The 26819-nt window shown below is 42.7% G+C and overlaps 1 long non-coding RNA gene across 1 annotated transcript in view; it reads right to left on the bottom strand.

The window, feature by feature from the left end:
• LOC145359518 (uncharacterized) overlaps nt 1-26335 on the bottom strand; it is a 33526-nt gene extending 7191 nt beyond the window's left edge. Inside the window, exon 1 of the long non-coding RNA XR_013889591.1 lies at nt 26157-26335. This is a non-coding gene — a long non-coding RNA (uncharacterized LOC145359518). The remainder of the gene's footprint in view (nt 1-26156) is intronic.
• Between the last annotated feature and the right edge of the window lie 484 nt (nt 26336-26819).

The raw sequence follows: 26819 nt of genomic DNA, 5'->3' as shown, positions 1-26819 counted from the left end.
TGAGTAACTGGTTGTCAAGTGCACCCATTGAGAAATGATGAGGTCAGCAGATCTGAGGGGCTAGCACCATATGCTTCAGATCCAGGCGCGTACCGGTGTGACCTCCGCAGCCATGTGGAGGGGGCTGGGGGGAGGGGGGGGTGGGGATGGAGAGGGAAGGGTGTGTGGGGATGGGGGTGGGGGGAGTGCATGCTAAAAGGAAATGCGCCAGAACAAGGAAGGGAGATGCGAGGGAAGATCTGTTACAAAAAAAAAGTAACAGCCCAGCCAAAAAAAACAGTCAAACTGACATTTCTTCAATTATTAGCCACCAGTATTTGGCCTGAACCTACAAAAGGCACAACTTGCATTTACAATGCTTTTGCTAGTGTTCTAGTTCAATATTTTGATTCTAGTATATCCTGTGTATAGATTTTATTAAAGAGCTTATTACATTGTCACGTGACAGTGGCCGGAATTTTACTACGCTGCCCGCCATGGGAATCGGAGTGGGCGAGGGGCGGACAATGGAAAGGTCCATTGTCCTCGGGTGGGAATTTTACAGTTTTGGGATGAGCGAGGCTGTAAAATTCCGCCCTTTTCATGTTTGTAGCAGCTTTCAGTGATAACCTTGATTTGAACTGAATTCGAGAGTTAACTATTTCTGGTCTGGTACATCACAGACATCGGCTGTAGTGACGATTTTCTCCGCAGTCTGGCGGGAAGGGAAGATGGCGGGAGGGTGGGGGGGTAAGTGAAATGTTCCAGAATGCACACATGAAGGGACAGCAATAGATTGGGAAGTTTCGCTTGCCAGATTGAGGATCAGGGGAAAAGTAAAATACACAACCTTGAAGGAAAATTTCAAATGGGCAAATGGCGGGAGTCACGGCTATCAGTGCTCCCCACAGTTGTCCACCGATCCCATTGGGACGCAAAGAGTAATTTTCCCTTGAAAAACAAGAGAAAAAAATCTTACTTTTAAATGCTCTCCACATCCTGAGGGAAAGCCGCTTCTAATGTAAACACAGCTTCAAATGCCAATGTTGCTGCACAGGATTTGAACTCTACTCTTGCTGATGATCTAAAGCCCCATTCACGTTATATCTATTTGACCGACATTGTGGGGTCAAACAGCAGCTTGTCCGAAGGATATGGGGGACCACTTTCCAAAGCAAACGGGGCTTTGACTGAGGCGAAAGCTGCCACACTGCTCCGCAGGCAAGACTCACCGGAAAATCTTCAGAAGTCTTTACCGCGCGGCAAACAAACTAAACAAGAGCTACAGGGCCGAATTGGCTCTCGTCACACACTGGTTATTGTGAATTTGTCTCTGGGATGACGTCAGCCAAAACATTCCCTGCAGTTCACCACAGTAAATTTAAAATTGGGACAGAGCCCAGTATATAGGAACCGCAAACAACAAAAAAACTTGTAGCTAAGTTTTTGGCCCTTTGATTTATATGTAGATATTCGCTTCTTCCCTCCAAGAATTTGCAGTTTCCAAATGACACAAATATTTTCCCATCAAACACAGAATTACTTTACTATCAACCATGCACACAAATACATTCTCATAGAAACCCCATAGTACAGAAGTAGGCTATTCAGCCCATTGATTCTGCACCGGCAACAACCCCACTTAGACCCTATTCCTGTAACCCCACATATTTACCCCACTAACCCCTCTACCACATCCCAGGATACTATGGGGCAATTAAGCATGGCCGATGCAACTAACCAGCTCATCTTTGGACCGTGGGAGGAAACTGGAGCACCGGACGAAACCCACACAGACATGGGGAGAACGTGCAAACTCCACACAGACAACCAGGGATTGAACTCAGGTCCCTGGAGCCGGGAGGCAGCGGTGCTAATCACTGTGCCACGGTGCATTGTGAATGAGAGAAATACAAGGGAATCAGAACCCAAAAGTCTTTGCTTATATTGCCCATTGAGTAAGCAACAAAAAGCGTGACCTTGTATATTTACAGTTCATGATGCTGCCATATTTCTCAAGGGGTTAATTACGCTGTGTTGTGGAAATGCATAAATCCGTCAGGTGAAGGCCTCCGTCCAGGGATCGGGCGTGAGGAGCAGCAGGAAACAGGATACTTCTATTGCAAAACAAGACCCTCCACTTCAGATTAACTGCTGCCAGTATTATATTTGCGCACCATAATGGAAATAAACAAATGGCTAATCTTAAACATCAAGTCAAGACGTAAAGGTTGTGCGCTTGTGGCCTGCTCCCCCTGGTGGCTGGAAGGTGACCTAGAGACAATTGGAGAAATTTAGTAGTTGCACGAAACACAGTCACACACTGCGTAATTAAAGGGTTGTGCACTGTAACTTTTGGTTTAGCAATAGGACATAAGATACAGCCGAGGATTCAAATCGAGAAGTAATTAAATATTTTCCTCAGGATTTTTTGGGGCATTCAAAATGCATTGTATTTTTTTCCAGCACTTTCATATTGCTTTTATAACTGACCACTTATGCCTCGGGAGTTCTTACCAATGCGAAGCATGCACTATGAAAGGCGTGCCACAATTTTCATCCTGAGAATACTGAATATTCAATTTCAACATCAGAAAGTTGTGATATCAATCTTTAAAAGGGACAGAATTAAAGTTTTATGTTTGTTGTTACGCCTCTCATGCCTCATTCTCTCTTAGTTAAAACAACCCACTTCTCTTTGGTGTTTAATGATAGATCTTTTATAATAAATAATATTGTTGTTATTATCAGAAAACTATATAAAAAGTCACCTTATTGATAAAACAATCTTATTATAACAAATAATTTAATCAAAAGTGTAACATTTTCAGTATAGTATTGAAGTTTTCTTTTTAGTGTCACAAGTAGGCTTACATTAACACTGCAATGAAGTTACTGCGAAAATTCGCTCGTTGCCACACTCCAGCACCTGAGGCAGAATTCAGCATGTCCAATATACTTAGCCAGACTAAGGGAGGAAACTGGAGTAGCCAGAGGAAAGCCGTGCAGACATGGGGAGAACGCGCAGACTCTGCACAGACACTGGCCCAAGCCAGGAATTGAACCCGGTCCCTGGCACTGTGAAGCAGCAGTGCTAACTACAGTGACCCCATTAAGGCTGGGCTTTTTATTCATAACTTTATATTGCCATGAGGACTAATATTTCTTAAGCTAGATTCCCCACGTTAAAGTAATAGTGATAAGCAATAGTAACAGATTTATGTTCATTACTGCAGTGCTTTAAGATTTCTAGAAGATATGTCCATCCATGCCTTGCACACAAGTTCATCTACGCATTAAAATGAACACTGAAAGTGGCCGTTTCTATAATATATCATGGCTTAAAGATGAATTTTGGACAACTTCCTTAAAAATGTTATTGTTATTGTTTTCTGTGATGAATTTGGAAATGGAAGCCAGTTTTATAAACAAGAGTTAGATTCCTTTAAACCACGTGCCATTCTAGTGTGAATATATGATGAACTCGTTTAGCCTGCCCCACTGTTCAATTAGATCATGGTTGATTTTCATAAGAACATAAGAACATAAGAAATAGGAGCAGGAGTAGGCCATCCAGCCCTTCGAGCCTGCCCCGCCATTCAATAAGATCATGGCTGATCTGTTGTGGCTCAGTTCCACTTTCCCGCCCTCTCCCCATAACCCTTAATCCCCTCTCCTATCAAAAACCCATCAACCCGCGTCTTAAAAATATTTAGCGAGGCAGCCTCCACCACTTCAACGGGCAGAGAATTCCAGAGATTCACCACCCTTTGAGTGAAGAAGTTCCTCCTCAACTCCGTTCTAAACCGCCCCCCTTTTATCTTGAGGCTGTGCCCCATGTATCAACTTTTTTCACTTTTACTTAACAAAATTCTACTGATCTCTGCCCTGACAGCTCCAATCACCCCAGTATCCACAGCCTTTGAGGGAGAAATTTCCATTGGTCTACTAAACTTTATATGAAAAGTCACTTTGACTCCTAAACTGAGCTGGCTCTAATTTCAAGATTATACTTCACTTGTTCATGATTTTCCCCCCACCACAGTAAACAGTTTCTCTGTATCTAGCTTCGTCAAGTCCGTTACACATTCTAAACACCTTGATCAGATCACATTTCAACCTTCCATTGTCAAAGGGGTGACACGGTGCCACAGTAATTAGCACTACTGCATCCCAGCTCCAGGGACCCGGGTTCTATTCCAGCCTTGGATCACTGTCTGTGCGGAGTCTGCACATTCTCCCTGTGTCTGCATGGGTTTCCTCTGGGTGCTTCGGTTTCCTCCGCAGTCCAAAGATGGGTGGGTCAGGTTGATTGGCCGTGCTAACTTGAGTTTTAGTGTCAGGGAGATTAGTAGGGTAAATGTGTAGGGTCACAGGAATAGGACCAGGTGGGATTGTGGTTGGCACAGTCTCAATGGGATGAATGGCTTCCCTCTGTATGGTAGGGATTTTAGATTAGAAGGATTGGCCATACTAAATCACCCCATAGTATCCAAAATGTGTAGATGTGGGCATTAGCCGTGTGAAATGTGTGGGGTTCAGAGATAAGATGGGGGAAATCCGAAATGGAAATAGAAAGTGTTGGAAAAGCTCAGCAGGTCTGGCAGCATCTGTGGAGAGAGAGAAACAGTTAACGTTACGAGTTGAATGCAAGTCTTCTAATACCTCCTCTTCCACCTCCTCATCTTTCACTCCTAGTTTCAGTTTCTGCTTACCACAAGCACTTTGGGAGATCTGAGCTCCATGTATATCGGTTCATAATTAAAACATTTTAGAGTCTGTTGTTAGGAAGTTTATATCGTGCAGAGATGGTTTGGCGGTGAAGTGGTTAATGACTTGAATCAGCTCGGAATGCTGAACCCGTCTTAAACTTTGCTGGACACATTTCCCATAAAAGTCACTGAAAGAAGAGACAGTGACTGATTACAATTCGCACTGCATTGTTTTGTTAGTTTAAGCATTTGCCAAGTAACTCTAACCATTTCGACGAGGTTCTGTTTTCTGACTGTGTAAAACTGCGAGCACTTTGGTAATTAAAAGAGATGCCTGCATGTCCATGAAGTAAAGCTGACTGGCGTTTGACAGCCCCTGTCTCACAGAGGTGCTTCAGAGACATGCTGAGGATTTCAAGCCTGTCAGCAGTTAGGTCCTGACCTGCAGGTCTGGGAGTGCCAGTGTAACATGACCTGATACCAGGTGTATGCCCAAAGGGCTTTGGGCTGGGAAGCCAGCACTAACCCACTCTCCCTAACCACCCAGATCCCATTAGCTGTTCAGCGTCCACATTCTTTGTTTTGATAGGTGTTTGCTATTTTGACTGAACCACACACAAGTGCCTTTTTGTTTTACTTCAATGTATCAATTCATTGGGGGAGGAAATGGGCCTGCATGTAAAATACAGTTTCATTTGCCACACAGCAATAATCTACATTTGATTATCTCGTGACATTACATGATGTATGACTTGCGCAGGGAGGATAAAATGGCAGGGAAAATTTGTCCAAGAAAATGTTCTCAGAATTAGTTGCAAGAGAGTTCTGGTGATTAAGCATGAGTAGAAAAGGGTGATCCTTTACAGGCATGTTTCTCATCAGGCAAGATTAACTTTCCTAACCTTTGGAACTATTGCTAAATGGCTACTGATAGAAGGCAAGGAACGCTGGGCTTAGTTGTAATAGTTATAAGAGGATTTTTTTTAAAGTAAAAGTTTATTTATTAGTCACAGTTACATTAATACTGCAATGAAGTTACTGCAAAATTCCCCTGGTTGCCTGTTCAAATCAATGAACCTAACCAGCACATCTTTCAAACTGTGGGAGGAATCCAGAGCAAACCCACACAGACAGCACACAAACTCCGCACAGACATCGATCGAAGCCAAGAATTGAACCCAGGTCCCTGGCATTGTGAGGCAGCAGTGCTAACCACTGTGCTACCATACTGCCCTGGGAGGATGTCACTTTGCAGAAGCTTTAGTCATATGCATACATGATTTCTAGCAGCTTTGTGGTTCCTTCCATTTTATTTTAATAGGCTTTTAAACTTTTTTGCCCCAGACCAGCTCAGTAACAGACATTTTATGTGGAACCTCTCCTGCAGTGACATTGCCAGCTGGAGGTTGAGGTTGAGGTTGGGGAGGGCGTGGGGACACAACATGACCCCAGGAGTTTCAAAGCAGAAACTAAACAGGGAGATGGCTGAAAGATATCAGTAAGTGTACAGAGAGCTCCCTCTATATTCAGGAGCATGGGAAGGTCTTAATGAATACAATTCTCCGTTAAAATGTCAGACTGATTGAATTACAAAATGTTGCAGATTAAATCATAACATACACAGATGCAATTTTCTTTAATCAGGAAATTTGACAATAACATTATTCATGATTTAATAAATATTAAAGACATTACACTCTGGTGTGAAATATGAATAACCCTGAATTTGAATGCAATTTCCAAAATTTTCAGGCTAGAGTTCAGGTTTTAGATAAGACAAACATTACTGAGGAGGTGTCAGCAGCAAGAGTTATATCCATTTGTGTCGAGATTGTCTCACTGAAAGGATACAGAGTTTTTAATATTCTGCACGATTAATCATTGTATACCCAGTGATAGTCTAAGTGAATAAAACAAGCAAGGCAAAGGTTGGCAATTCTGCAATGGATGGCTCCTCTCTCAACTCATTGTCAAGGCTTCAAGGCAGGAATATTATGAAATACTCACCACTCACTTGGATGAGCATAATTACAACAACACTTAAAAGGTATGGTATCAGCCCCAGTTAAACGGTTTGATAGGACAGATACACAAATTATTTCTTTTGGTGGAATAGTCCAGAAATGGGGACATAACCTTAACATTTAGGCTAAACCAAAAAGGATTTTTTTTCCATTATTTCTTCACAAGATGTGGCCATCACTGGAAAGGTCATTGCCACTCACTAATTGCCTTTGAAAATTTATAGAATCCCTACAGCACAGAAAGAGGCTATTCAGCCCATTGAGTTTATACCGACTCTCCGATAAAGCATCTTACCCAGGCTCACGTTCTGCCCTATCCCCATAACCCCACACATTTATCCCACTAATCCCTATAACCTACACATCTTTGTACTGTTGGAGGAAATCAGAGCACCTCGGAGGAAACCCACGCAGACACGGAGAGAACGTACAAACTCCACATGAGCAGATAACCAAGGCTGGAATTGAACCCATGTCCCTGGTTTTCTGAGGCAACAGTGCTAACCACTGTGCCACCATGCTGCCCATAAAATTGCACCAACTGCTGTGGTGGGTTTGGAAACCAGGGGCATCCAGATTACCCTGGGTGTTTAGTCTTGTGAAAATACCAGTGTGCTGCTGCCGCCCTGTGAAGGTGGTGGTGAGCCATTTTGTTGATCTCCTGCAGTCCATGTGTAGTAGTTACAGCCAATGTGCTGCTAGGGAGGGGCACTCCAGGATTTTGATCTAGTGACAGTGAAGGAATGGTGGCATAATTCCATGATGTGGAGATGCTGGTACTATCAGACTTTTGAATGGACCTACCTTGCACTAAGTTGATCTTTCTTTACACCCTAGCCACGACTGTAACACTACATTCTGCACTCTCTCATATCCTTCTCTATGTACGGTATGCTTTGCCTGTATAGCATGAAAGACACAATACTTTTTACTGTATACTAATACATGTGACAATAATAAATCAAATCAAATCAAATCTACTGGACTAAAGAGGGATTCCACTGGGTGCTCTGGTTTCCTTCCATAGTCCAAAAGACGTGCTGGTTAGGTGCATCGGCTAAATTCTCCCTCAGTGTATCCGAACAAGTACCAGAGTGTGGCTACAATGAAATTTTCACAGTAACTTCAGTGCAGCATTAATGTAAGCCTAATTTTGACACTAATAAATAAACTTAATTTAAATTTTTTAGCGATACCATCAGCTCCAGGTTCCCACATCTTAAATTGAATGTATATCGCTGTTATTTCAGTGTCACTGGGGGTGAAAATCCTGAAATATCCCAAGAAGGGCATTGTGGGAATCATCACTACTCGACGCATAATGATTCAAGAAGAATACCCCGACCCCTGTCCCAGACAAGTCAAGGGGGCAATTCTCCCAAAAAAACCTCTGAGTGTCGAATTCATGGAAAAACTGAAATAAATCCCATTGGTTTTTGCAGCAGGAATTTCAAAATGAATCATCCAGAGTGCACCGAGTCTCCCCGGAGAATCACCTTTAAACCACGTTTTAAAGTTTTTTTTAATTAGTGTCACAAGTAGGCTTATATTCATACCGCAATGAAGCTACTGTGAAAATCCCTTATGCGCCAGCGCCTGTTCGGGTGCATAGAGGGAGAATTTAGCATGGCCAATGTGCCTAGCCAGCGCATGTTTTGGACTGTGGGAGGAAACTGGAGCACCTGGAGGAAACCCACGCAGACACGAAGAGAATGTGCAGACTCCGCACAGACAGTGACCCAGCCAGGAATCGAACCCAGGTCCCTGGCGCTGTGAGGCAGCAGTGCCACCCATAGGATGGGTGTGCCTATGGTGTCCAGATCACGAAAATAAGTAATAATTACAAATTGGATCTCATATTGCCCATGGACCACAGTACCCTGTGACCTGCTCCCTCTTTACAATCAGTAGAAAAACTAGTGCTGGAATCTATTAGGAAGTCTGAGGCACAGACGATGGGCTGGAAAACAGCCAGCAAGCCCGCCTCAGCGATTCGAGGAAGTCCTGCCTGCAGGTTGGGGCCCTCCCAGCAGCCACTTAGTTGGCATCAGACCTCCTGTCCCTTTATCAATCGGTGAGCTCTCAGCAGTGCCTCTGGGAGTGGTGGTTGCTACTGGAACTGCATCCATCCAAGACCAGGCAATGAAAGAAGTGGAGCAGTGTTCGTGAGGGCAGGGGATGTTGTTGCTGCAGGAGTTTTTGAAGGATGAGGGGGTATCTGATTGAAACTTGCAGAATACTGAGAGACCTGGATAGACTGAACATGGAGAGGATGTTTCCACTAGTGGGAGAGACCAGAACTCGAGGGCACAATCTCAGGATGAAGGGCTGATCCTTTAAAACAGAGATGAGGAGAAATTTCTTCAGCAAGAGGGTGCTGAATCTGTGAAACTCATTGCCACAGAAGGCTGTGGAGGTCAGGTCATTGGGTGTCTTTAAGACAGAGATAGATAGGTTCTTGAGCAACACGAGGATCAAGGGTTACGGGAGAAGTCAGGAAATGACAGAGGGAGGGGGGCCAGTGATCAGGTCTGGCCATCGGGCTGGATGTAGGAAATTGTAGCAGGCGGGACACGTACTACCCCAAGGGCCATTGACCTCAGACGGGATTATCCAGCCTTGAGGTGAGAGTGGCTGGAAAATTCCATGCTTAGTGTCAGGGAGATCAGCTGGGTAAATACATGGGGTTACAGCGATTGGACCTGGGTGGGATTGTTGTCGGTGCAGGCTCAATGGGCTGAATGGCCTCTAATTCACTTTCAGGATTCTATATTAATTTTCATTGCTATATTTGGATTGAAGTGAGTAATACTATGCGGCTTGGGTTGAATGGGAAGCAGCCATGTAATAGCTCAGTCGCAATGCAGCAGTCTCAGTGGGCCGACTGGCCTCTCTCTGCACTGTAGGGATGCTATATTAATTTTCATTGTTATGTTTGAAAGAAAGTGAGCAATACCACGTAGCTTAGGTTGAAGGGGAAGCAGCCATGTCATGGCTCAGTCATAATGCAGCAGTCTGGGAGAGGAATAGCTTTTGGAACACACTCCCCTACACCTGACTGTGCAAAGCAAGGTTACATGTCCCGACTCTTTCAGCCTCGCCCTTGTTTTTCTACTGAGGTGTTGTCTGAAATCTGGCCATACCTGTGAGCAGCACCTATGCCCTCCAGGGCAAGCCTGCCCTACAGCTCTAAAATAAGCTGACATGAAAATATGTGTGTGCTTGCACAGAAAGGTTTCCCTGCCTTTAATATTGAGACCTCCGGAGTTGTCTTACTATAATAATTCAAGGGAGGAAAAGTCCCACTGAAAGCGTAATAACATTTCACTTGATGGTAGAAAAAATAAAGCAGATAATTTACGAGTAGACCCTTGCCTCAAGGAACCACAACAGTACAGTGTATAAATGTTCGACAGATTATACCCTCTATCCCTGCTCTGAAAACGGCTCCAAAAGGTCTAAAGTCAACACTGCGCCAAAGTTAAATATACATTTTCTGATTCCTGTGTTTTATGCGAGAGAGAAGTGAATTGGCTCCTAATTAAATTTTAAAAAAACATGACCTTTTTCTAAACTCCACTTTCTTGTCGGTTTGAACTTCCCCTCAAATGATTCACTTTACGGGAACTCGTGGCTGAACAAGGTTTGTGATTCGGCAAGGCAATTTACTGGCCACGTTTGTTCCACAAACCACGGACAAATTCTTTTGTGCGATAAATTTCCATTCTCCACACCCCTCCCACCCCTGCACCCCCACCCTCCCGAGGGAGGATAAATATTGCTGAAAAATGCACTCTTTTCTCATAGATTATAAATTTGTTAATTTCCTTTACTTCTTCTGAATGCCTTGATGAGGCAAAAAACTTCAACAAAAAAGTATTTTGAACTCATTAGAACATTCTCAAGAATACAATGTAAGGGAGATCAACAAATTCATACTCTGGGAGAAGAGTATGAATTGATTGGCAAGTGAATGTTGATTGGTTGAAGTGTTGCCACGGAGAACGCACCAGTTGATGGTGACTGACAGTTAATTGCCAAACACTGTTTGAAATTTAAAACTGGCAGTTTTGTTCTGATTAGCCCGGATATTGCCCTGAGGAATGAACCATTGAATGACTGTCACTTATTTTGTTTAGCTGGAAGAGATGCAATGTGTGTATGTATTCTTTCTGTCTGTAAAGAACAGGGTTCTGTGTATTACTATGTGTAGCTTCCAGTACGTGTAAATGGGCCACATGGTGAGCCTGACTGACAATCTTAGATTGGTTGAAGATTATTTAGTAAATGCTTTCCAATCACAGAAACAAATCTAATGTTGGACTTTATGTTTTGAGGTTTTCAAGTATGAATGGATTGGGCACAGTCTGAACCTTGCCCATTGCGAACAGTGGATATGATCCACCAGTCTTTGGGGCATACAGCCTAAATACTTAACATCACACTGGCACTGAAGTTCATATACCACACACACATTTGTGGTATGACTGACAGTCACCATCAACTGGTGTATTCGCCATGGCAATGTCTCTAGAATCCACTTGCCAACCAATCAGCACTCTTTTCTCATAGAATATAAATTTGTTAATTTCCTTTACTTCTTCTGAATGCCCTGATGAGTGCAAGGCAAAAAGCTTCAACAAAAAAATATTTTTATAAGCATACTCAAGTTCTGTACTACTAAACGACTACAAGGATAAATTTGTTTTTATTACAAGCCTGACTTGATAAATAATGCAAGGCATTTCTCAAACTTATAAGTTGAGAAACATAAGCTAGAAAACATACCGATCTAATATTGACATCTGTGTGAATCTGCTTTGTGGAGGTGTAAACTACACAGGAGCAAAGAGAAAATTCCCATGAAGTTGAATATAAAAAAAAACTTGCATTTACATAGCACCTTTCCTCCCAAAATGTTCCAAAGCCAGTGAAGCACTTTTATAGTTTGCTCACCACTGTTATATCAGGAACACAGCAGTGAATTTACATACAACAAGCTCCCACAAACAGCAGTAAGGTACGTGCCACATCCATCGATTGGAGCGTTGTTGGTTAAGGGATAATATTGGGCAGGGCACACGGGAGAATTCCTCTGCCTCCTCTCCCACCACCACCGCCCCTTTAAAATAGTGCAGCAGATCCTTTGCATCCACTTCAGGCCCTGGTTTGACATCTCAGATGAAGCACGATGGTTGGCACTGCTGCTTCACAGCGTCAGGAACCTGAGTTTGATTCCCAGCTTGTGTCATTGTCTGTGTGGAGTCGGCACACTCTCCTCGTGTCTGCGTGGGTTTCCTCCGGGTGCTCCAGTTTCCTCCCACAGTCCAAAAGACGTGCTGGTTAGGTGCATTGACCATGCTAAATTCTCGCTCAGTGTACTGAAGAGGTGCCAGAGTGTGGCAACTATGGAATTTTCACAGTGACTTCATTACAGTGTTAATGTAAGCCTACTTGTGACACTAATAAATGAGCTTTAAATTTAAATTCCAATTGTGCTGCACACCTTCAGTACTGTAATGGAGTGTCGGCCTAGATTACGAACTGAATATGGCGCCTGTGTGGAGTTTGCACATTTTCCTCGTGCCTGTGTGGGCTTCCTTCAGGTGCTCTGGTTTCCTCCCACAGTCCAAAGATGTGCGGGTTTAGTTGATTTGTCATGATAAAATTGCCCCTGAAATGCGTAGGTTGGAGGGATTATCGGTTAAGTATGTAGGGATATGGGGGTAGGGTCGGGGTGGGATTGTGGTTGGTGCACACTCAATGGGCCAAATGGCCTCTTTCTGCACTGTAGTGTTTCTATGGTTTCTATGGTTTGAACCCATAACCCATTGACCCAGAAGCGAGTCTTTTACTATGGCTGCTGTCTGATCTATTCTGCCCTCAAAAATAACCATTTTGTGGTTTTGCATTTCTTTAATTGCCCAACAGTCATTATTTTGTTGTCAGGATTACCATGATAACCTTTTACATGCTCCTATAATTTTACTTTCATTCAGTGACATTGTTGAACCAGTAACGCCCAGGTCAACAGAACAAGTTTGGCTTGAGAAAATGATGATTACTTCTTCATGCCTCTGCATGCTTGAAGGGTGGGGTGGAATCAGTGTTAAGATCATTGTAAGTGGCACCTTGAACAATAAATGAAGAGTAATTGCTTCCATTCACAAGGCCCGTCCCCTAAATTTAGCACCAGCTGCAAGTTGTTATTCCACAAAATAGAAATAATGCAGGCAATGCAACCTAATGTCAAGGACATAACCATTCACCCAATAACTCTGAGTACCAGAGTTATTTTACCTTAGTGTGATCAAAGCAAAACAGATCAGAATTTGGAAAGACTTCTATATTACACAGAAAGAACTTTCTTTTATCCAAGCATGGAACAATGGCCGTCACTGGCTGGCCAGCATTTATTGCCCTCGGGAAGGTGGCGGTGAACTGCCTTCTTGAATCGCTACAGTCCACATGCTGTGGGTTGACCCACAAAGCCGGTAGGTAGGGAATTCCAGGTTTTTGACCCAGTGGCTGCGAAGGAGCAGTGATATATTTCCAAGTTAGGATGCCGAGTGGCTTGGAGGGAAACTTGCAGTTGTTTTTATTCATTTGTGGTCACTGGCTGGCCAGAATTTGTTCTCCGTCCCCTAGTTGCCCTTGAACTGAGTGACTTACTAGGGCATGTCAGAGGGCAGCTGAGAGTCAACCACATTGCTGTGGTTCTGGAGTCACATGTAGGCCAGACCGGGTAAGGACGGCAGATTTCCTTCCCTGAAGAACATTAGTGAGCCAGATGGGTTTTTCCAACAACCGACAATGGTTTGATGGTCATCAGTAGACTCTTAATTCCAGATTTTTAAAAAGTGAATTCAAATTCCACCATCCATCGAATCCGGTGGGATTTGAACCCAGGATCATTTGATGAGTTTCCGGATTAATAATCTAGAAATAATACCACTAGACCATTGCTTCCCCAAGGGTGTTCCATTGTAGAAAGACAAAACTTTAGGTTCACACAGATGAGGCTAATCTAAACCAGTACAGGCCAAGGTATCCAGATACATATTGCCATCATGCTGCAAAACAACGCAAGTTAAATCTCTCTCTCTCCCTCTCTGTACTCCTCCATTGATTTACGTCACTTTTGTCTGCAAACTCTAACTCTGCTGGAATCCAGGTTAACATTTCAAAACCAATTAAAAGAAAAAGAAAGTGAGGCAATAGCGCTGCATTTTCAGATCCTCAAATGTGCTGACAAATTTGCCATTGAGTATTACCCAGATCCTTATTTCATTACTCATCCCCTGTTGAAAACAGACTTTCCCAATGCTGGGCCAGTTAATCAAATACTTCTACAGGTGTAATTCCCGTTTATACAGAATTGTCTCTTTAAATGAATCATGTTTTGAATCTTATCATTAAAATTAGTTGGCAAAAATTCAGATGTGACTTCCAACTGCCAAACAGCTTTATGGTAGCATCACAGTTAATGATGCTGAATGATAAGTTGTATAAACAACAGCTTTATATGCATTAGGGTGCATGTGGCAAATCTGTGACTCAGCCGTTCTTCAACCAAGAGAGGATCTCAAACACATTCGAATGCAGCTCATGTCTAGCTCCAAAAAATAATGAAATGTTCTCATTTCAGTCAGGCTCCCCCTGTAGTAATTATTTTAGTCCCTGCGAGGAGGAACACATTAGTGCTAGTGATTAACTAATTGCAACTTTATATGCTGGCATTAAAAAATGTACCAAATTTTCAGTACCAAATTACATATTCAGGAAGGCCATGCTTGCAGACAGGAATGTGCTCCCACCTTGCGCACAGGTAAGTATATACACTGTAACCTCTCCGGTTTGGAAATCTATTGTGCAGCAGCAGCAGTCGGTTGGAAAGATTTTGGGCATGTTTTTGCGGTCGTGGTCATCCCAAGGTAGGAAAATCCCGCCAGAGGTCAGCGGAACTTTGCACGGTGCGCGTCCTGCCCACTGCAATTGCCATGGCAGGCTGGATGGGAAAATTAAGCCCTTTGAGTTAATGCAAGAGACTCATGGCACGTAAAGTGCTTTGCAGTGGAAATATGGAAGGTAGGGATCTTACCAACTCACCGTGCCAATCCAATAGCATGGCGAGCCAGTAAGATAGGGCGTTGGTGAGGCCACACCGGGATTTTTGTGTGCAGCTTTGGTGGTGCCCTTATCTGAGAAAGGGTGTCCTTGTTAGGGAGTACAGTGAAGGTTTACCAGGCTGATGCCATGAGCGGTAGTACTGTCATATGAGGAGGGACTAAGTTGGTTAGGATTATATTCACTGGAGTTCAGAAGAGTGAGAGGGCATCTCGTAGAAACTTATAAAATTCTAACATGGTTAGACAGGGTAGATGGTGGGGGAGTCCAAAAGTAGCGGTCATAGTAAGATGATAATCGGTAAACCTTTTTGAACTGAAGTAAGGAGAAATTTCTTCACCCAGAGAGTGATGAATGTGTGGGATTCACTGCCACAGAAAGTAGTGGAGGCCAAAATGTTGTTTGATTTCAAGAAGAAATTAGATATAGCTCTTGGGACTAATGGGATCAAGGGATGAGGGGGGAAAGGGGGATCAGGATTTGAATTTGATGATCAGCCATGATCAAAATGAATGGTGGAGCAGGTTTGAAAGGCCAAATGGCCTACTCCTGCTTCTAGTTTCTATGTTTTTATGAGAGATGAAGAATCACGTTTGCGCCCAGTTTCTCACCTCTTGCGATCTTGCCGGCCCTGTTTTGACAACAGAATAAGCCTTGCGCACACTTAAGAGAAAATGTCATTAAAGAGATCCTGTTGTTATCATGCTATTGTTATCATGTGGGCTCACTTGCCTTAGCTCCTTTGCTGGTCTAGGTCCTCACCAGCGAGGATCAGAGATGGTCCCCACCAACGGGGACCAGACGCATTGGCCTCGACAGAGGGATTGGAGGTTATGAAGGCCCCCGGTTGTTGGGGGGCAGGGCTGGGCACCTGCCGTTTTCTCACCCATTCGACATTTCAAATTTTTTTGAGAAAATTCTGCCCACAGGAAATGGGGTTTTCTGGCCCTGTTCCCCCATCCCCCAGCAAGATGTCCCATCAAAGGTGACCCACCCCACCGCAATAGGACGGGTAAGCCATGTAAAGTGCCGTAGGCATGGGGGAACTGCAGCATCCTAGCAGTGACCAATGGCAAACTGTCTGAAAACAGGGCACGGTGGAGAGGGGAGGTGTGGCCAGGGGGGATGGGGGAGAGGAGGAGATGGGGGTGTATTTCACTCACAATATTTGGATAAGTAAAACAATTTTCATTACTGCTTGATGATGTTTCATCACTGTTTTATATTTCATGTAAATATTTAGATCTATGGCATTTTCTGGTTCACACATTTGTAGTTAAAGTTTTAAAATTTAAAGTTTATTTATTAGTGTCACCATTTGACTTACATTAACACTGCAATAACGCTACTGTGAAAATCCCCTAGTCACCATACTCCATCACCTGTTCGGGTACACTGAGGAAGAATTTAGCACGGCCAATGCACCTAACCAGCAAGTCTTTCGGACTGTGGGAGGAAACCGGAACACCCGAAGGAAACCCACGCAGATACGGGGAGAACGTGCAGACTCCACACAGACAGTGACCCAAGCCAAGAATCAAACACGGGTTCCTGGCGCTGTGAGGCAGCAGTGCTAACCACTGTGTCACCCTGCCGCTCTTAGGCGTACTAGGTTCGGCATACCAATGTCATTCTCTAACCCAGAAAATTCTGAAATCCAAAAATGACTTTGACCCAAGATCTCAGGAAAGGAGGGCTTACAGTGTATTATGGTAGCAGTTGTGTGTGACTAATGTAACGGCTGCATAAACATTGCTGCAGAACCCACAAGAACCTTGCGCATTCTCAAGGCTGAAATGGTAGCTTAAGTTTCTATTGGTGAACAATATGGCATGCTATTTAACAACTGACTCCACCCCATCCCTTCATAAAATGAGCACATTGTGGGGCCTCTGTAAATTGTGACTATTCTCAGTTGACTTTAAACAGTTTCCCACAAAAATTCTATGCTCCACAACTGGATTAGTGAATATTCTGACATTGATACCTGCTAAGTTACTTGTTAACTGTGCAAAATGTGCTGCAGCATCATGATTATAAGTCTCTTGTGACTGGTTACATTTTTGTTTCATTATCACTAACCAGTCAGACTCAGAACACAATGTGGATTTCAAAACTGCAAAGTTAAAATTATTTCATTGCAGGATCAATCATCGTGAAAAATAAATACTTCTTCTCTTTTTCTTTTAGATGAAACGGAAAGTTATTCCTTTGCAACTCAACTTTTTTAAATTCATCCTTGGGACATGGTTATTGCTGGTCAGCCAGCATTTATTGTCCATCCCTAATTGCCCTTGAACTTACTTGCTAGTGATTTACTAGGCCACTTCAGAGGGCAGTTGAGAGTTAACCACATTGCTGTGGCTCTGAAGTCACATGTACGCCAGATCAGGTAAGGACAGCAGATTTCCTTCCCTAAAGGACATTATTAAATCAGATAGGTTTACCGACAATCGACAATGTCATCAGTAGAATTCTTGATTCTAGATTTCTTTTTACTGAATTCAAACTCCAACATCTGTCATGGCACGATTCGAATCTGGGTCCTCAGTACAGTACCTTTTAGAAAATATATCTGATGTTCTACAGGCTGATATTTCCCAGTTACTCCTTATACACCTCTGACTGTGTGGCCAAATTCATCTCCAATTCAATATTCAAGTTTGCTGATGGCACCACCACAGTGGGTTAGATCTCAAACAACAATGAGATAGAATACAGGAAAGAGATAGAGAATCTGGTGGACTGGTGCAATGACAATAATCTCTCTCTCAATATCAACAAAATAATCAAAATTTCTCGATTAACGGTCCAGCAATAATACCATTAGGCCATTGCCTCCCCTGCAATTAGCTGAAAACCTAAATAGCTGATGGACTAACAGCATTTTTTTTGTTGCAGATGAACTTTCTGATTCATCCAAACCTCTCCACATTTTATTAACATCTTTTATGGTTCCGAACAACAGTTGATTCCTCAGAGCTTTGTCAATGGTAGTTACCTGTCTCCATTTGAATGTGTCTTTCTTGTAAGAAAATATAAGCATGATAATCCTGTAGTTAGCAAATTAAACATCTTTTGAGTATTCTATAGAGACATTCTCAGAAAAGTCTGTGATAATGGATCATGGATAATGCCAGAAGTCTCTAACTATTAAATTCCTACTGCAAGAGAAACAAAACGTATATTGAACAGTCGTTATCAATATGCAAGTAAATTAATGTGCAGGAAGTGGAACTATTTTAAATACTTGCTCTGCTTAGTTTGTGAAAGTCATGTAAATCTCATAATATTTGTTCAGCATTTTCTGTCTCATCGAACATATCACTTCAGCAAGCTCACAGTGAAACACACGGTGGCACAGTGGTTAACACAGCTGCCTCATAGCATCAGGGACCCAGGTTCAATTCTCAGCTTGGGTCATGGTCTGTCTGGAGTCTGCATGTTCTTGCATGGGTTTTCTTTGCGTGCTCCTGTTGCCGTGCTGGCTACACACATTGGTTATGCTCAATTCTCCCTCTGTGTATCTGAACAGGTGCTGGAGTGTGGTGACTAGGGGATTTTCATAGTAACTTCATTGTAGTGTTAATGTAAGCCTACTTATCACACTAATAAAAAAAAACTAAATAAACTAAAAAAAGGCATTGGAAAAAGAGAGATAAGGTTTTGTGGCACAGTGGATAGAGTCTATACCTCTGAGCAAGGATCTCTGTGTTTAGGTTCCACTTTAGGCCATGATTTGATTTGACTTATTATTGTCACATGTATTAACATACTGTAAAAAGTATTATTTCTTGCACCCTATACAGACAAAGCATACTGTACATAGAGAAGAAAAGGAGAGGGTGCAGAATGTAGTGTTACAGTCAAAGCTAGGGTGTAGAGAAAGATCAACTTAATGTGAGGTAGGTCCATTCAAAAGTCTGATGGCAGCAGGGAAGAAGCTGTCCTTGATTCAGTTGGTACGTGTCCTCAGACTTTTGTATCTTTTTCCCGATGGAAGTAGGTGGAAGAGAGTATGTCCAGGGTGCATGAGGTCCTTAATTATGCTGGCTGTTTTCCTGAGGCAGTAGGAAGTATAGACGGAGTCAGTGGGTGGGAGGCTGGTTTGCATGATGGACTAGGCTTCGTTCATGACCCTTTGTAGTTCCTTGCAGTCTTGGACAGAGCAGGAGCCATACCAATCTGTGATACAACCAGAAAGAATGCTTTCTATGGTGCATCTGTAAAAGTTGATGAGAGTTGACGTGGACATGCCAATTTTCCTTAGTGTTCTGAGAAAGTAGAGATGTTGGTGGACTTTCTTAACTATAGTGTTGGCATGGCGGGACCAGAGCAAGTTGTTGGTGATTTGAACACCTAAAAACTTGAAGCTCTTGACCATTTCTACATCATCCCCTTTGATGTACTCAGGAGCATGTCCTCCATTACGCTTTCTGAAATCAATGACTATCTCCTTTGCTTTGTTGATATTGACGGAGAGATTATTGTCATCGCACTAGTTCACCAGATTCCCTATCTCTTTCCTGTACTCTGTATTGTCATTGTTTGAGATTTGACCCATTACGATGATGCCATCAGCAAACTTGAAAATTGAGTTGGTGAGGAATCTGGCCACACAGTCAGAGGTGTATAAGGAGTAACTGTGAAATATCAGCCTACAGGACATCAGGTACATTTCCTAAAAAGAATAGTAAATAGTCCCATTTAAAAAAAGAATATCCGCGTTGTTTCAGCTCCAAGTTGCGCTCATAACATGAACAAACAAGTGAGGTAAATACTTTCAATATGGCTGACTGTAGGCAGTCAGAGCAGGAATGTCAGCCATACTTCAGAGGGCAATGGCAAACCAATGCCATACTTTGCCGAGTATTATCATGGACCAATTCAATGGAAGTCCCTGTTCGCCAATGCCCTTTTAGAGCATGGAATCTGGAGGAGGAGGAAAAAAGAGAAAATAATTTTGTATTGAGTAATCTAGAGCGTGGGCAATAAAGAAAGCTGGCAATTAAAAATTATGAAAAGAAGGGCAGGAGCAAGGATGGAAAAGAAAAGTCTACTGCAGATCTCAGAACTCATTCACAGTGATGTCCTGCAGGATTCAGAATGATATTTCAAAGTTACTATGAGTAGAATCCGGAGAAACACAGTAAGACGTGTCACAACACCAGGTTGAAGTCCAACAAGTTTATTTGTAACAAACACCACTAGCTTTCAGAACTGGCTGTTCGTTTGTCAGGTGGGTGGGAATTCTTACCTGATGAAGGAACAGCCAGTTCCGAAAGCTAGTGGTGTTTGTTACAAATAAACCTGTTGGACTTTAGCCTGGTGTTGTGAGACTTCTTAATGTGTTTACCCCAGTCCAACGCCAGCATCTCCACATCACCTGGAAGAATCTGGAAGAACAGAGCAAGAAGCTTGTCAGCTTATTGTGGCTTATTACCCAGTCAGGTATAAACTGTGTGACAAAGTGCAATTATGCTATCCTATTTGTGTTCATCTAGAGAAGACTTATATAAAACTGATAAAGTCTGCTTTTGGTTTTACTGTGCAGAATACAGCACATTGATTTTATTAGTGTCACTAGTAGGCTTACATTAACACTGCAATTAAATTACTGTGAAAATATCCTAGTCGCCACACTCCGGCACCTGTTCAGGTACACTGTGGGAGAACTCAGCATGGCCAATACATTTAACCACCACATCTTCCGGACTGTGGGAGGAAATCAGAGCACCCGGAAGGAACCCATGCAGACACGGGGAGAATGTGCAGAGTCCGCACAGACAGTGACCCAAGCCAGGAACTGAACCTGGATCCCTGGTACTGTGAGGCAGCAGTGCGAACCTCTGTGCTACCATGCTGCCCAAAATACAATCAAAGAAGATATACAACAAAGGAAGAAAAGGAAACAGAAAATAAGGCAACGTCACATTGATGTAGCGAGGATTAATAAAGAACACATGAGGATAATTGCAAATACCTGGTATTTTTATGTACCTATTTGTGTTATGTGTATATAAAGGTCAATTTTTCTCTTCACAAGAAACTGTAACTGTTGACTCTGCATACTAGGAAATTATTCTGGTTCCCATCCAATATTCCTCCCATTTATTTTCTTCGATGAGAAGTTTAATGTGGGGTCACATTCCTGCTGGGTGAGGCTCTGGGAACGTGTTTGGAAAGTTCACCCGATATCAAAATTCCAGGCTTGGTGTTCACAATGACTTGGAAAATGTGCTGTTTATAACAATAGGGCAGTGAAGTTCAGTAACATGCAGCATACCATTAGAACCACTGACCCACAGTGCTTCAACAAGCCAAATTCAATCTTTTTACATTGAGGGTTCGGCCCTTATGTGTATCTTTCATTCTGTTTTTGTCTTCCACCTGCTTAGCTCCCTCCCATTTGTCTCTCTCCTATTCTCTGTCTCTTCCCACGTTCTGGTTTTCTCTTTCTCAGTCATCGAGTCATAGAGATGTGCAGCATGAAAACAGGCCTTCAGCCCATCTCGTCCATGCTGACCAGGTTTCCGAAACTTGAACTAGTCACTGCATTTGGCCCATATCTCTCGAAACCTTTCCTATCCATGTACCTGCCTAAATATCTTTCAAAGGTTGTAATTGTACCCACCTCTACCACCTCCTCTGGCAGCTCATTCCATACACGTGCCAACCTCTGTGTGAAAAAGTTGCCCTTTGGGTCCCTTTTCAATCTTTCGCCTCTTACCTTAAACCTAGGCCCTCTAGTTTTGGACTCTCCTACCCTGGGGAAAGGTCCTTGGTTATTCATCTTACTTGTGCTTCTTATGATTTTATAAACTTCTCACTGTTGTCACTTCTCATCCACCTATGCTCCAAGGAAAGAAAGGCCCTTTCTGGTAACATCATCTCTATTTTCTCTTTCTACCTCAGCACTGCTGCTTTAACTTTCTCGGTGCTCTTTGTCTGGTTTCAAGTGGTAGGAAAATGGAGACGAACTAAACTGGCAACTGCACAGAGCTTGTAGCGTTAACGGGCTGGAATGGCTTGTCTTTTTTGGTGTGGGGGGACGGTGGGGGGGGAGCGTGGGTGAGAGATGCAGAGCAATCATCCAACAGGAGTCCTGCCATGTCAACCGATCTGTATAAGAAAAAATTCCAAAGCAAAGCGAGGCTGACTATTAAGAAATTTTTATCTCTTGCCTTTTTAATCATCAAATAATGCAATGGCGTTTAAATAATATTAACTTTTTTTTAACATTGCGTAACTGGAAGAGGCAATGAGATGTTTAGAGGATCCATTGTGATCAGCATTCGGCACAATACTCTGTGATCAGAAGGGTAAACTAAGCAGCGATAAGTATAGTTTAGACAAGGGTAGTAATGTGACAGAAATGCTTGGTGGAAATAAAGGTGACAGAAAATGACAATGACCTGACATTGCTAGCATAGGCTCAATGCGCCGAGCGGCCTCTCTCTACGTCGTAAACTTTCTATGATTCCATTCCATAAAAGTGTGACAAAATAATTGATAACCATAGAATCCCTACAGTGCAGAAAGATGCCATTCAACCCATTAAGTCTACACCATTTCTCTGGAAGAGCATGCCACCCAGGCCCTCACCTTTGCTCTATCCCTATAACCCCATGCATTTACCACGGCTAATCCCCCTAACCTACACATCTTTGCATACTAAAGACAACTTAGCATGGCCAATCCACCTCACTTGCACATTTTTGGACTGTGGGAGGAAATCGGAGCACCCAGAGAAAACCCACGTAGGCATTGGGGAGAATGTGTAGACTCTGCACAGCTAGCCATCCAAGACCGGAATGGTTCCTCGTGCTGTGAGGCAGCAATGCTAACCACTATGCCACTGTGCCACCCTTCAATATTACATGAAATTGACGAGAAAGGTCTCTGTCCATTTTGCATCAAACAGTCAATTTGAAACTGCTCTGTCTACAGTGGTACCATCCAACATGTCATTGACACTGCCATGCACTTGTGCTGAGTACACAGCTTCTCAAGCTAATGTAATAATCCTTCTGGCCACCAAAATCATTCACTTGATTATTATAACTAGTAAATTTTCATTCTAAGCAGTACCGCAGGGCAGCATAGTCACACAGTGGTTATCGCTGCTGCCTCACAACTCTAGGGACCCAGGTTCGATTCCCAACTTGGGTGGCTCTCTGTACAGAGTCTGCATGTTCTCCTTGTGTCTGCGTGGGTTTCCTCCAGGTGCTCCAGTTTCCTACCACAGTCCAAAGATGGGTTAGGTGGATTGGCCATGCAAAAATTGCCCATTCGTGTGAGGGAGATTAATAGGGTAATTACGTGGGATTATGAGGATTGTTGTCATTGCAGTGTTGATCGGCCAAATGGCCTCCTTCCACACTGTAGGGATTCTATGGGCAGGAATTTTTGGCTGCGTTCGCTCTTAGAAAATCCCGCCCTTTGCATGCTCCTGCCCTGCCTGTTACAATTCGTGATATGGGTAAGATGAGAAGATGCTGCCCTATGATTCTACAAGTCTAACTTCAAACACCGTGCAAACATCGCAAAGTGAGAAACAAGTCGTGATAGCTTTGTGATGAAACTTTTCATGCCTCACCAAGTTCAAATTCACCTGCAGAAATGAAAAACTGCAAGAAAAAGACTCAGATTACACTCACACACCTTTCAGATGGAAATACACCTTCCCTGCACAGAATCTGAAGTACTGTCATCTGTAGAAGTGCACTCATTGAGCTAGCATCTGTTTAAGTTGGAGTTGGGGCTGGGGAATGTTGAATAAGGCTAAGATTATGTTGGCCGTAAGTGTAGAATGTTTTTATTGTAGATAACAAGGCTACTTAACCTGGAAGGATAGATGTTTCTGTCAACTCATATTTGCGATGGAGTGGAGGAATTTGAAGTTTAAGAACCAAAATGCAAGTCTACAGCGCTGTTTGGGGCTTGTTGTTCCTTTCAGCGCAAATTGTTAACATAATTGAGAGATCCATCCAGGAATCTGTGTTGGTGGCATTTGGCCCAGACGATATAATTTATCCAATCCCTTTTTAAGTAACATAACTAAACTGCTAGGATTCTCTGCAGGCAAGTTTAATCCCTGCTGTTATCTGAAAAATGCATGAGATCACAATAGATGGTTAAGCCTGTGTTTAAATGTTCTTCAATATATTATAGCAGAGCGCCCTTTGGAGTTGAGTTTTTTTTTAAATGTTTTCCTGATACAAGGATTTTTTTTGTGTGCATAGGCGTTTCTTAGTGACTTTCTCAAGGGCAATTCAGGAGGGGCATCAGATTCTGGATTTGCCAATGATACTCATATCCCATGAAAAATTACAAAGAGTTGCCAAAACTAGAAATTTGGTGCAAATGTCAAATTTAACTTCTTCCCCTCCCTCCAAGATATTGCTTATTCCTTTCATTTTTCAGTGCTTTTGTAGTGGCATCTTGCCATTTTCATGCATGGCATGTTTCAGTCCAAGAGGGGTAGGGATTTGAACAAAGAGAGCAATCATGGGAATGTAAAACTCCGCCAGCAAGACTTAAATAATCTCTATAACTGTGTATTAAAAAAAAGATACATCACAGTCCCCACAGTACTGAATCCAATGTTTTAAACCTTATTTATTAGTGTCACAACTATGGTAACATTAACACTGCTACGAAGTTACTGTGAAAATCCCCTCGTCACCACACTCTGGCGCTTGTTTGGGTACACTGAGGGAGAATTTAGAATGATTGATGTACCTAACTGACACATCTTCCGGAGTGTGAGAGGAAACCAGAGCACCTGGAGGGACCCCATTTGGATAACATGCAAACTCCACACAGATGGTGACCCATGCTGAGAATCGAACCCGGGTGTTGTGAGGCAGCAGTGCTAACCACCATGCCACCGTGCATAACATATTTTTTAAAAAACAAGAAAAACATAGAAGCAGGAGGAGGTCATTTGGCCCTTTGAGCCTGCCCTGCCATTCATCACGATCATGGCTGATCATCCAACTCAATAGCCTTTCTCCCGAAAACCTTTGATCCCATTCACCCCAAGCGCTGTATCTAGCCACCTCTTGAATACATTCAATGCTTTGGCATCAACTACTTCCTATGGTAATAAATTCCATAGGCTCACCACTGTTTGGGTGCAATGTCCCCTCATCTCCGTCCTAAATGCCTACCCCGAATCCTTAGACTGTGGCCCCTGGTTCTGGACTCCATTTTACTTATACTTAACAATGCGGTGTATTTAACCTCTGTAAAGACAAAATGATTCATGTATGCTGTGGTGATGAAGAATCTCAGCAGCTACCAACACACCGTAATTATACCATCTGTGATTTGCCACTATATTTCTCTGAAAGATGCAGGTTCTCCACTACCAGTGAAAATTTGAGAAAGCATCCTTAATGCATAAAGAAAGGAGTAATGAAATTTAATTTACATAGTACCTTTCACATTTTTGAGATATGTCACAGCACTTCACAGTCAAAGAAGTATGTTTTGAAGCTTTGGTTTAGTAATATAATTAAATTACAAATTACTGTATAGCACACAGAACGGTTGTGGAATATTTTCAACAATCTCTAACAAAACAATATTCTTAAGGATTAGCACATGTTGCACACAAAAGCGGAATAATTTCACCCGTACTCAGATATAAAGAATTTTTCTTTCGTGAATCTGGGCATAAAAATGGAAGGATAATTATGCACCTACTCTTTGCGGATGTTTGTAAGTGTATGTAGACAAGAAGGTTACTCTCAGGCTTATTTGGGAGATGATTAATTGGTGTTCCTTCACGTTTCTTCTGGACCTTACAGAGACTGTCTGGTGAAGTCCCCTGAGCAAGCTCTCGCAATGTCACTTTGAACAGGCTGGGGACAGGTAGGCTGTGTTTATGAGAATATCAATGATTTGATCTATAATTGATTATTTGCAGGGTCATCTAGTTTCAAACATATGTAATTGTTATACCCCCTGAATTGTACACTTTGTTGCGAGCAGTTTATTTGTGTAGGTTAAGTCCTCAACTACACTCCACAGATATCTAATTTCCTGTTTCCTTTTTGCTTTGACAAAAGTGTTTGGTTACTGAACTTACTGAGGCTCTTCTGGGGAGAAAGCAATCCAATCCACAGAAACAGCGCGCACATAATGTGTTTTCCAGCGCGCTTCAATGGGCTACAACCTAGCCACTGAATGTCACTACATTGGCTATTAATATAAAATTACACCGTGCTCTATCCATTTTTGCTAAGGTCACAATGTGGGAGGTATTTTACCAAGTGGTCTCCTAGGGCTGAAGGAGTTCACTTACCATAGATGTTTGCAAGCACTGGCCGAACTGTATCAAGGTTGTATTACACAGCTCAGGGGCTGAAAGGACACAGTTGTGAATCTGAACCGATATAAACTTGAGAAGAAAGCAGCTTTGTTGGGACCTTGGGAGCCTCGTTGTATCAGGGAAGACCCGAGTACTTTTACACCAGCTTCTCACACGCATCCTGTCCTCAGTATTAAAGCATTCACTGCACAACACACCAGCATAATTTAACCAATTCACTGCCTTATATATTCAAAATAAACTTTTCTTACTTTGTCCATGATGCCCTGCTTACATTTAGAATCATAGAAACATCACAGAATCCCTGCAATTCAGAAGGAGGCCATTCAGCCCATCAAGTCTGCACTGAACCACCTTTTTCTATTTTACCCAGGCCCTATCCCTGTAACTCCATGTATTTACTTAGCTAAACCCCCTAACCTACACATCTCGGGACACTTATGGACAATTTAGCATGGCCAATCTGCACATCTTTGGACTATGGAAGGAAACCGGAGCACCCGGAGGAATCCCAAAAGCTTGCAAAGCCACTTAAAGTCAGTTCAGAAATAGGTAAGAATGCAAGAATTTGAATGCACGTACATAGACAAGTTGCATTTGGCACAACAAACAGGGAACTTAAACTGAATTACATTG

This window comes from Carcharhinus amblyrhynchos, chromosome 28, assembly GCF_965287045.1.
Source record: "Carcharhinus amblyrhynchos chromosome 28, sCarAmb.v2.hapA, whole genome shotgun sequence".
Lineage (NCBI taxonomy): Eukaryota > Metazoa > Chordata > Chondrichthyes > Carcharhiniformes > Carcharhinidae > Carcharhinus > Carcharhinus amblyrhynchos.
This window is presented reverse-complemented; position numbering and strand designations above follow the sequence as displayed.